Source organism: Polypterus senegalus, chromosome 8 (assembly GCF_016835505.1).
Source record: "Polypterus senegalus isolate Bchr_013 chromosome 8, ASM1683550v1, whole genome shotgun sequence".
Lineage (NCBI taxonomy): Eukaryota > Metazoa > Chordata > Cladistia > Polypteriformes > Polypteridae > Polypterus > Polypterus senegalus.
The window spans coordinates 131,397,981-131,409,854 of NC_053161.1; the positions used below are offsets into that span (position 1 = coordinate 131,397,981).

Below are 11,874 nucleotides of genomic sequence, written 5' to 3' on the forward strand. Positions count from 1 at the left end.
TATCATGTGGTATTCAAAATTTGCTTTACTTTTACCAACAAACATACTGTATGTGCAATGACAACACAACCATCAGAATCATGTTACCACTACTGGGTTCACACTTGACACAATGGATCCATTGAGTTTCATGATGTCACAGTTCTCTTATACCTCTAATCAGGCACAACTGGTGATACCGTATGACTGTTGTTAATATGTTCAGTTTAACTGTATTATACATTTGTGCATCTGTTTATTTATCCTGATTTATTTTACCATTTTATCATTAGTATATATTGTGCAGTTTTTCTGTAATAGCTGCCCTAACACTGCAATTTCCTTTTTGGATCAATAAAGTATCAATCCATTTCTTATCAGCATCAGCCAACAGAATTAATGAAATATTTACTACATCAGACCATACTTTTTCAGATCTCCAGTATCCATTATTGTTTTCCTTAGCCAACTGCCTCTTTACCCCTTTGACAGAAGTGGACCTCAATTTGGTCATGGTCAAGTACGGATTCTATAAATCTTGATGTGATTCTCTCAGTATCACTATTTGGATCACTATTATAAAAAAAAAACCCTATACATTACTAGATAATGTTATGGTCATGTCAACTTCTATCAGTCCCTTTCATGAACATTTTATTTATGATAACTGGACTGTTATTGGGTAAATATAATTTGAGAGGTTGCCAACTGTTGAAAGTTATAAACCCAGTATAACTGTTCTTTGTGATAAACTACCAGGCCACATTTAAAGCTCTTTAAATTCTTTGTCCTCTGAGCTGCACACACACAAACACACATTTACACTCCCATCTACCAACTTTAGATTGCATTGTCTGCAAATATAAAACTGAGCACTTAATTGTTTGGGAAGAGCATGATAAAGTGGCCATTTAATAATTAAGATCATACATTTTTGATAGATAGCACTATTCTGAATGGCAAATGGGAAGAATGGAAGAACTGCAATGGGTAATAATAATAATAATAATAATAATAATAATACGTTTTATTTATATGGCACTTTTCCCATGCTCAAGGTACTAGAATCAGACCCAGCTATGCCAACATCTTCATCTGCTGGGTGGAAGAGTGTTTCTTTTCTTCCTACCTAGGCTTTGTAGTTGTACTGCCTCTTGCTCCAGATGCCAGCTAAAGGAATTATTTAATGACTTTAGTAGTTTCCATCCATCTCTCAGGTTTACAGTCAATGTCTCTACCATAATTCTACCATTTTTAGATATTAGTCTTTCTATCAGTTTTCCAGGACTTAAAAACCTCTGTCTATTACAAGCCAACTGGCTCGAACAGTTATCTTCAGTACTGCTTCTTCCATTCCTGGTATACTTAAAACTCTTAATTTCTTTCATAGTTCCTTAGACTCCACTACCTTTGCAGTGAAGAGGTTAACTTCTGTAATGAAGCACTGAGAATGATGAGTTTCTTCATTGGTGGAGGATACCCTTCTCATATTGTGAACAGGTCCTTCAAGAAAGCAAGACCTTGTAACATGTATTCTAAGAGGAATCCCAATAATGAAATCTGCATCTTGCTGGACCTCCCATTCCACTCTTACACTCTCTCATTTTCTTTCCCACTGATCATCAACCAAAAGTTTACCATTTTGGTAAACATTTGGCTTTTTCCTAACTCTTACTTGATCTCCTTTAGCTGAACACCCACCCTAAGCAAACTTCTTTTCTGCAGCTCACTTCACAGAAGAGAGCCATGTTCTCCACCAGGCACATAGAACAGTAACAAGAGCCTCTGGGTCATTTGTAAATATGTCACCAACAATACATTTATATCTCGTCCCTCAGGTAAATTCAATAATAAACAATAGCCCTCTTGCATGTCTAAAAATCTTATATACTGCGTTCCTTGTAGGAAGGTGTCCAGTCATCTACATAGGTGAAACAATAGGATGGCTAGCAGACCATTTCAGGGAGTTCCAGCCATCAAGATTAAAGACATTACAAAGCTGATTGTAGATCACTTCACATCCCTCAATCATAGCCATGCGGATTTCTCTATGCATTTTTTTCTTTTGCATTTGGGGAGAATGTACTAAAATTATTAAAAATAAGTATTGCAAAAAGAACCTGAAGGATAAATAGAGTATCATGTTCACAAAACCTAGTCAAGTGGTCTGCTGTCACCCAGTTCTATCTTCTATGCATAGCCAGTAACTTCATTAAACTTGGTTTTTACTTTATTTTTGAATGAACTGCAGATCCCTGGATCCTCACATACTGTACTTAACCCATATTATACCTACCTGTGCAGGTTATCCAACATAAAAGCTGTGTAACAACTAAGAACTGATGATGTTAGCTTTCTTAGTATGTCAAAGCCATGAAGGACTTCTTTAAGAGAACACTCATTCAAGTTGCTCTTGTGAACTCTCTTGTGCTATCTCTCGATAAAATTCAGTCTTAACATTTTAGGTCAGGATGAGAGTTACTTCTTAGGGCTGTATCCAGTCAATAAAAGAGGAGACAGAAACACTGCATTATGAAATAAAGAAAACACCTATCAGCATTGTCTAGATGTACCACGATTAATGCTCAGCCCTACGGTCAGCCTGTCATTCTCTTCAGCATTCACATCTACTCCATTTTAAATCTATTTAAAAGTTTCTCTTGCAGACGCAATCCTTTCCAGAGTAATGAAAGGACAAAATCATTTACCGTATATCTAATTACTGGGTCACTGTTATTTAACTCAAAAGACCACTCAGTACTGCTGTTGATGGGGATGGTACAGCTGGAGATCACAGATGCAAATGACCAGGGAGTTCTAAATACTCTTCTGATGTCTGCCCCATGTTGTGAGTACAAGATCACGATGACTCCCACATAGAATATTTATGTTTTGGCTTATATAGAGGAATGCATAATGCTGGACAATATCATGTATGCTATACTCTTTTTCCCATTATTCTTCAATACATTCACACATCCTATTATTACCAGAAGCCTTTTTCACATAATGAAATTCCCTGGACCAACATATACAATGAGGTGCACATTCTCACATCCTCATCTTAGACCAGTTACCGAAAGTTTCGATTTCTTTGTCTTGAGATATCCCTACTAATCTTTGAGTGTTAACTCCTTTAAAGCCTCAATAAAACTTAGAGGAGGTCATTATTGTCTCATCATACTTGAATTTTAGGTTCTTCTTTTTATAAGAATCCCACTGATACACTAAAAAGTCTATTGGTATGTATATTATTGTGAACATTCAATGCAGTAGTACTTCTTCAAGAAGGTGTGTAAATATTTCCCTCTACCCATTTTCACTCCCTTTTTAGTGTCGTTTTTTTTTCCGTCCTATGTTTTATGAATTAATATAAAATTAAGTTTGATGATCTGAGATCCAAATACATTACTTCTGTACTCATGTATTTTCTTTGGGGCTATGTTGTCTTCACATATTTCAAAAACACAGTGTTCCTGCATTGATGCATTTATGCAGGCTGTAATGGTAAGCCATTCTATTCTAAATTTGTTTTCCTTGCTGCCTACAACCATTAGAAATTGTTGCAGTGCCTCCTGAATCTTTGAAAAAAAAATGCATGGATGGTAAAAACTAATTGGTCTAGAGGTAACTGTAATTGAGTGAACCACAAAATAAACACACTCCTGAAAATGTGCAAAATTTGTCCAATGCAGTGTTAACATTCAGCTTTTTGGGGAATTACTAGGCACTTGACATAAATGTTGCTTGAAATTGGCATTTAGGATACATTTATATTGAAACTAATAATTCATATTGTTAATATTCTCAAATATTATTTTTAACTGTTCCTAATTGTATCCTAATAATTACACTTTTGAAATTACCATTCAGCCTAATTAGCCTAAAAATTGATAGGATACATGCTGACAGGTTGTGAAGAATAATTGCACAAGTGATAGCAGGTCAGTTTAGTAAAACACTCATAGATTTGTACTGTATGTGGAGAGGCTAAAATTAAAAAAGAAAAATCTAATTTTCAACTTAGATGCATGTATTTATATGTTAATAACATTAGAATATTAGACACATTTTGATAATAAATTATACTGTGTTCACTTGTGTAAATTTTGCTATTCTTTAGATAAAAAAGAAAGACTTTTCTTCTTTGAAAAAAAAAACTGTCAAAAAATCTAAAGTTCACTCTGCATTGAGTTCTGGTAGTTGCTTTCTTGTTTGCAGTATAGTGTTGGATTTCACAGAATTTCTAGACCTTCTGCACCTTACCAAAGATTGTTGTTCACATATGTGATGGTGTGGCTCAACTCCATGCCACCACTTCATTTTTCGGAGCCTCTTGAACCTGACACTGTCGATAGTCATGACCAGGATGAGCTGAGCAGATGAGGACAAACACACCAAGCAAGGGGATAGTGAAAAGTGCAAGTGCTTTCATTAAAAAGTAGTCAAAACAAAAAAAGTGCAGTGCAGTGTTCAAAAAGTCCATTGCATCATCAATAATGAATAATCTAAAAAAAAACAAAGGTGAGGTGGAGGTTAAAAATTCAATAAATAGAAAAATCCATTAAAACGAGTTTAGAATCAACTAGCAGGAAACTGTCCTTTCTATAAAGCCCGGTGCATTCTTTTTGCTGGCTCCCCTGTTTATCCCATACAGGCCATGCAACAGAGGAGTCACCCTCATGACAGATACAGCTAACCTTTCATAGCTCCGTGTCAATGACTATGGTAAAGCTCCCCCCTCTGGACCTAGGCTTGGGTCCCCAATGGCTATGGCACTCACATTTAAGCACTCCTCACAAGCCTTCTTGACCTGTGTTGCCTTCCTGGTTTTCCGCAGTGAGCCATACACGCTCCTGGTCTCTCCCGCTCCTCAGTCATGTTCAGTTGGAGTCACCCAATTTAACCCCACCCCCCAGCCCCCGAGTGCTGGCCACACTTGCCTTTCCAGGGTCTCTCTTTCCAACTGCCTGCCTTCTCTCCCTTGAACCTGCTCCCTTTAACTCACTCGCACCGTCTCTGTCCGCCTCCTGCCTTCTTCTGTCTCTTTAACCTCCATTCATTTCATTTTCTTACATTTTTCCCCTCCTCAGACTCCCCTTTTTAAATGGGGATGTGGCACAGCTGCAGTAATCAGCAGCTCCTGGGTTACTGGTGATCCTGCAGCTGTCCACTAAGTGCAGGGCCATTGGCTCCCGCATCGCACACGGGAACCTTCTCGCCACGCTACCACACCCCCAGCAGAAGATGCCTGCCTGACAATTATTTATTTAATATGTCAATCAGCCGCAGACCTCACTTTACCATAACATATGACTCTTGACTTTGTACCATCATGTCAAGCACTCAGACATACTGTACTGTATTGTATGAATCCTGTCTAAAGCCTGATTTTTTTTTTACCTTGGTTGATTAATATAGACAAAGAAGAACATTGAACAACTTATAGAGTATTTATAATTCTTACTTAAAAGAATAGTGAACTACAAGGGGAAAAACTATAGGAGCTTGCCAGTTAAATAAATCGAAAGTAGTTATAAAATATACCACACAACTATTGACATTGTTTTACTTTGTATAAGGTGTACAGTTTACATAGAATAAGAAGCACAGATTAAAAAGACTTTAAAAAACGCTGAAGTTTATCATTGTATAAATTATTTAATGGGTATTATTCTTCACATAGCAGTAAAAAGTACATATTACATTGCATATTGTGTGGGGTAAACCAGTACTTTTCATTATTGTAAAAAAGATGTGTACAGAGTGTGTCTATAGAACAAGAGAATCATAAAGCACATGCCTAATTATTTCAGTGAACTTTGAGTTTTGACTCCCCCATTAATAAGCAACACCTTCTCTGTATCATAATAATGTGTACACTTGTTCCAGATATAGTCTATATGTATTTATAGGGAGAATAAAGCATTGACTACAGAACAATAGTAAGAGGAAAAATAATTTTCCTTTCTTTTCCTATATCATAGGGAAAAGTCAAGCAAAATGACACCTTTTATTGGCTAAGGTGTCATTTTGCTTGACTTCTCACTACATTCATAATGGCTAACACGGTTCAACACCCCAGCACTACATCATAGGAAAATACATAAATATAGAATAATCTTTCCAGGTGTTCTCATGTGGGGCATCTATGCAACATTGCTTAGTCTTTGTTAGTTTCTTAGCACTGAATTTGTAATGTGGGCCCTGCCCGTAGCAGGTTCCTCAATTGCACACAATGCTGCCAGAATACACTCCTGCTCCCTGCAACAATAAATTCATTTAAGCTTATTGAAGAATGTTATGTTCTTTTCTTTATTCATTTTTCCTTTTACAGAATTTTTATAATGTAAAAAATCTGTTCTATAACTACACCATAATTGAAATGCATTAGCAAAATTAATTATTGGTTCAGTGGAAATCTGATTCGTAAATGGTGGCCACCATACAATGCCAGCCCAAAAGAAACAGCAGCTTCTCAAAGTAAATGGATTCACTTTTAGCTCAACAAGCAAAGTTTCCCCTTTCCTCTTGCACAAGTATGGAGGAGAACTGGAAAGCATGAGGTTGTTAGTTTACATCCTGAAGGAAGATCAGCTTTTGGTATGATTTGGCAATTGACAAATGCTCACCTCCTTCAAAGAAAAAGACTAAATAAAAAATAAATAAAACTAAAATAAAAGACTAAATAAAACATTGCCATATTACTAATCAAGTGAATGCAACCAATTTAAAAAGTCATACCTAACAGTAATCGTTAATACTAATATAATGGCTAATTAGTTCTGATATTATCCATCCACCAATACTCTACGTTTTCTGTAACCAGCCAGGGGCTTTGCTAAGTCCAAGGTCCACAGCCTACTCAGTCGGCATCAGACACAACAATAAGAATTGTAATCACTTTAAAAGAACTGGTTAATTTAAAGTGATAGGAGGTGACCATATTGTAATGTTTTATAAAGTATAAAAGACGCCTGCAGTAGCGCTGGGTTAAAGTAAAGTGAGAAAATGGAGATGGAGGAACCAGCAAAGGAGGGACCTTGACATATCTCTTTTCCAATAAAAAGTGACTTTTGTTTAAAAAAAAGCCATATTCAGTTGTAAATATGAATGTATATAAAAGACATAAAAAAGTTTTTTTTTAATTAAATTGAAAGCTAGATAGGTATTCCCTGCTGTATATCACCATTAATGGTAAGATATAATCCCAAATGGCACTGCAGATTTGTAATTTCAATGAAAGTACTGCTTCTTTACTTCAGGGGCCGGCGTTCACATTGACTCAGATGAGCATAACCCTGTTTTTCCAGTTGTCTAATCTAATGGGCTCAACTTGGCCCCTCATGGTGAACAGCTGAAATCACCACAACTGGCACTAATTTCTTAGGTCACATTTACCCTTTCTCCTTGATAAACTGCAGCAGAAAATAGCACTTCTTCAAAGGTATCGCTTCTCTTTAGAGCTCCTGCTACCATATGCCATCTTTAATATAATTTTATAGAAAGTAATTGGTGCTGAAGGTGTCTATTTTTTTCAGATTATAGTAGAATGCCTTTTTGTTGCCCATTTTGCTTCTTTTAAATAATTTATTCCTTCCTTGTCTTTTGCTGTTGTATTACCTGTAAGCATAATGTTTAATAATAAACTACGTGTAAAAGAGTTCTTGTTTATATGGATTTTGGAAATGCCTTCATATCAGACTTAATTATTTTCAATGCCATTCTGATATTTTGATGTTATATATACTGTTAGGTGTTAAACTATTTGTGTTGCTACAAGCACCTGAATGAACCGCTGATCTCATGGATGAAATACATTTGGTGAATTACTGCATAGTAGATTAAGTTTATTAATATCTGCATAGGACTTACAGTGAGTGATCCACACCAGAGTCATCACTACTTTTACACAATATTTAACCACTTGTATAAAATACAAGAATGCTCTCCCACAGCACCGACATAACAGTTAACCTAGAACAAACTAAAGCAAAATAAAAGCAAATGTTGCAGACCGCTGCAAGTCTTCAAAAAAGGAATGCCCCCTTATTAGCAAATTATATGTTGTCTTATAGCAATAATACCCAGCATGGTAAGTGTTGCCCGTGAGATTAATGCACTTGTGCTTCATTAAGCATCCCATAACAGTTACTCTGACAGCTATCTAGAGGGAAGTGACACTCTGTTAAGCATCAATGTTTATATGAAAGACACATGTGAATGAAGTAAGATACTGTTACTGTAGTGAATCAAAGGGAAGACATACATTATCTTTGTCTACAATGAAGCTGACCTTGGAGATTCAGCATCCTCTAACAAAAGCATCACTATTATGTGCTTTGTTATGCCATACAATAGGAAACTAACCTAGAAATTGCAAAAATACTTGTTGCCTGATTACATGTTCAAACAAGTTTTGTTCACTTTCCAACCACAAGCACAGATCATAAGCAGAGAATTCCACAAACCTTTCTGGGTATTGCTTTTATAAAGCAAACTGATTTTTTTAAAAAAGGTCCCCCACCTACTCCACAGTGTTACCTTCATTCTCCTGTTCCCAATAAAACATACTGAAAATAAATAATTACAGATTTTATTAACAGGTATTTCTGTAGGAGTTCAGGCATTGATATTATATGGCGGAGTTAGAGAAACAAATCCAGACAAGCAAAGCATATTTTCCACATATTCATTTTTTAAATTTTTTGTTTAATATCTGTTTATGGCACCCTTTTGATTTTTTATGTTTCTGTTGAGTGTTGAGTGTATTGAAAGCAATGCAGAAAGATAAAATGTACAGCACTAGGTTTATTTTCTTTAAACCTTTCAAAACAGCCTGATTTCAAACATTCAGTTGATCAACTGCAACACATTTCATAAAGTTATATCTAGCAGCTGGAGTGATGCCACTTTTTACGTTACCACACTGTAAACTTTGTGAATATAATCAGCGTATCCCACGACTATCGCACTTTTATAAGGAATGCAGCATGACATCACGTTCAGCAAAATACTAAACTTTAAGCAGCGAGCAGTGTTTCAAAGTGAAGCAGAAAAACAGACAAAAGAAGCACCAACAACAGAATTCACCTAGACTGACCTAATTCTTTCAGTATTATACCTCAAACATCGAGCGAATGAAATGCTTAACATTAACAGCTATACAGATCCCCAAAGTGGACTGACAGCTCAAGCCTAGCACAAATCATTCATTGTATAATGTCATCTTTTATTCCTGATTGCTAGAGGAAAACTACAATGTAATGGTTATTATCTAACCAAACAGTTAACAAAATTCACGCAGCCCCCGAGCCCGTGACTTTTAAACAGCAAACAGCATGAATGAATGACTGCAATGCTAACAGTTGTTAATAAGATGATACACAGTTCCTACAATAGCAGCCCCCAACAATGCAGACAAAACATGCTTTGTGCTTTTCCAGACAAACTTCCAACTTGAAACAGTTGTAATACTATTAGGCTGAACGAGCTACTAGCAGTTTCCCCTCCCCGTGTTACATACAATGCACGGCAATATCGGTAAGCAGTAGGCATCCTTACCTGCCTGTGATAAAGCATTTCATTCTTTCACATGTTCCACAGTCTTTGTGAAAATGAGAAAGCTCCGCTGTTGCTTTGTGCATGCTACCAGCCTAAATGATCTCCATGACTCACACAGAAGCAGATAATTGGCTCTCAAAAAAGTGCTGTAAACATTCATCATAATGGCACTTGCCTGCTGAAGCTAGCAGCTCTCTCAGCTGACTCTATACCAAGGTGTCACTAACTGTTTCTGTACACTCTTGCTCTCATTGGCTTCCCTTTTCTGCTCTCTAGAATTCTGCCTTAAAGAAACAATGCATCCCCTGTGGCTCAGAAATGTACCATGACAAGAGGTGCTCGGCACAACTAATTATAGTTTAGAGCCATGCCTGGAAGACAGATCTAAATAATTCATGATCTCAGTTTAAAACCTACAAAATGCAAATCATGTCTAGAGTATAAGGAAGCAAGGAGAAGGGCAGGGGTTGGGGGGAGGGGGAGGGTGGGAAGCATATTAATGGGAACTTTAAGCATTATCACAATGTCTGCTTAGGGAAGAAAAAAAGAGAGAGAGATTGAGAGAGAACATAGTCCTTGATTTTAGAATGGATCTTTAAAGCTAAAGGTGTGTCATTCTTGTTTTATGATTTTACAAAAAAAAAAAAAGAAGGAGTCTGTTTTATGAAACACATACTTCTGAGATTGAGCTGCATTTCTGCACTGATTTGCAGGTGTCAAAACTTTTCTTGCTCTCCCCCACCTCTGGCTGACATTGACAGCATGTAATGAGGGGGAAATTAATCTGAACAGTTCAGCAGAATTACATAATGTCAACATGAATGTTCAGTGGTACTGTACCAGGTTGTGTGGGTTGTTTTTTTTTTTTTTATGTCAGAGGTGTCAAAAAGCAATGGCTTGAAATTCTAAAAAGGCAACTTAAATGCCATCTAGAGGCTGCCACACATGCATTATGCAAATACAAAGCTTCAAGTAGCATCCGACAACCATTTTATGAGCAAATCAACAGGATTTGGACAGACCATATGGTACAGAAAAACAGGGGAGCAAAAGTGACTTTACAAAGGGATGCACACACCTTTAGTGTTGGTCTCATTAATTCACACTTGATTCTGCTGAGGACATTTTATTAACATTGTCTCTGTTTGTTGAATAAATACATCAGTGATATGCCAAGCATTGAGATTATAGCCAAAGAAACAATATCCTTCATGTCCCTTGAAACACTGAAGACAACCAGCGGTCTGCAAGAACCAAACATGGGGATGTTGCTTCCAGGCTTTATATTTTTGACACTTAAGATAATAAAGACATAGCTAATAATAAACAACAGCAGAAGTACTGAGCATTCACTAGTATTACTTTATATCATATATAGCTGTCTAATATTTTTGCTTTCTTATTGCAACTTAAAATGTCCACTACTAGTTCATTTATGTGTAAGTCATTCCTGGGTTTGCAATTTCTGACTGAATAACGACAGTGATAAAAAAAATACTCTTAGGCTTTCAGCTTTTTAATTTTTTTATTATCTTCAGATAATATTCAGACACAATAACCCTTCTGGCCATAATGGGTCAATGGAAAAGTTGGCTCCTGCTTACCTGAAGAAACCTTACGCTTCAACCAGGTCCCTACTGGTTGACTGATAATACAGCTAATACAGTAATTATCAAAATCTAGTATTCCAGCTTGGTGTTTTGCTATTTAAGTTTTGTTTTGTTGTAAAAATTATTTATTTTTGAAAATACTGCTGATGTTATTAAAGAGTAGTGTCAATTTTGACACAAGCAGTGCCATCACTAGATCCAAGCATCATCACTAAACACATTTACATGTGCATCAGTATATCATATTGGCCGCGCTGCCATATGGTCTGTTTTTCTGAACTTTTTGTCCAGAGGGAAGGTGAATTTATATGAGGTGTAAAGGAGATTTAGTCAGCAGATTAAAATCACGGTAAGATCAGGAATAAAACCCGAAATTCTTATTTTGTAAATATGATTGAATAGTTCTTGTGCTGAAGTCAGTGTCAGTGCTTTATAATGTTAACATTCAGGTATTTTCCTTATTTTGCTAAATACCTTCAGCACGTATGTCAACTATTGAAAGGATTGTATCAAAATAAATGATTCTGATAAACTGAATTTTATCAGTCTTCTATTTTATTTCTCAGATATCATATTTATTAAAATTAAAGTTAAAACTGTCATTAACTTGCTAGTTCTGTTATCACTTATACAAATTCAGTGTATTGGATTTTTAAGCACTTATTAACACTTCATTAAGAGCTTACTTGAATATTTTCAATAATTACATTTCTTATGTGAA

General features: G+C 36.1%; 1 protein-coding gene across 4 annotated transcripts in view; it reads right to left on the minus strand.

The window, feature by feature from the left end:
• The window catches only part of mgat4c (mgat4 family member C), an 817,959-nt gene extending 808,170 nt beyond the window's left edge, over window positions 1–9,789 (minus strand). For 3 of the 4 annotated variants that reach the window (XM_039761776.1, XM_039761773.1, XM_039761774.1), the window contains exon 1: window positions 9,544–9,789. The gene's annotated coding sequence lies outside the window, so the exon portion shown is untranslated. Of the gene's footprint in view, window positions 1–4,245; window positions 4,317–9,543 lie in introns of those variants that run through there. The other variant, XM_039761775.1, reaches the window with a different exon arrangement.
• Between the last annotated feature and the right edge of the window lie 2,085 nt (window positions 9,790–11,874).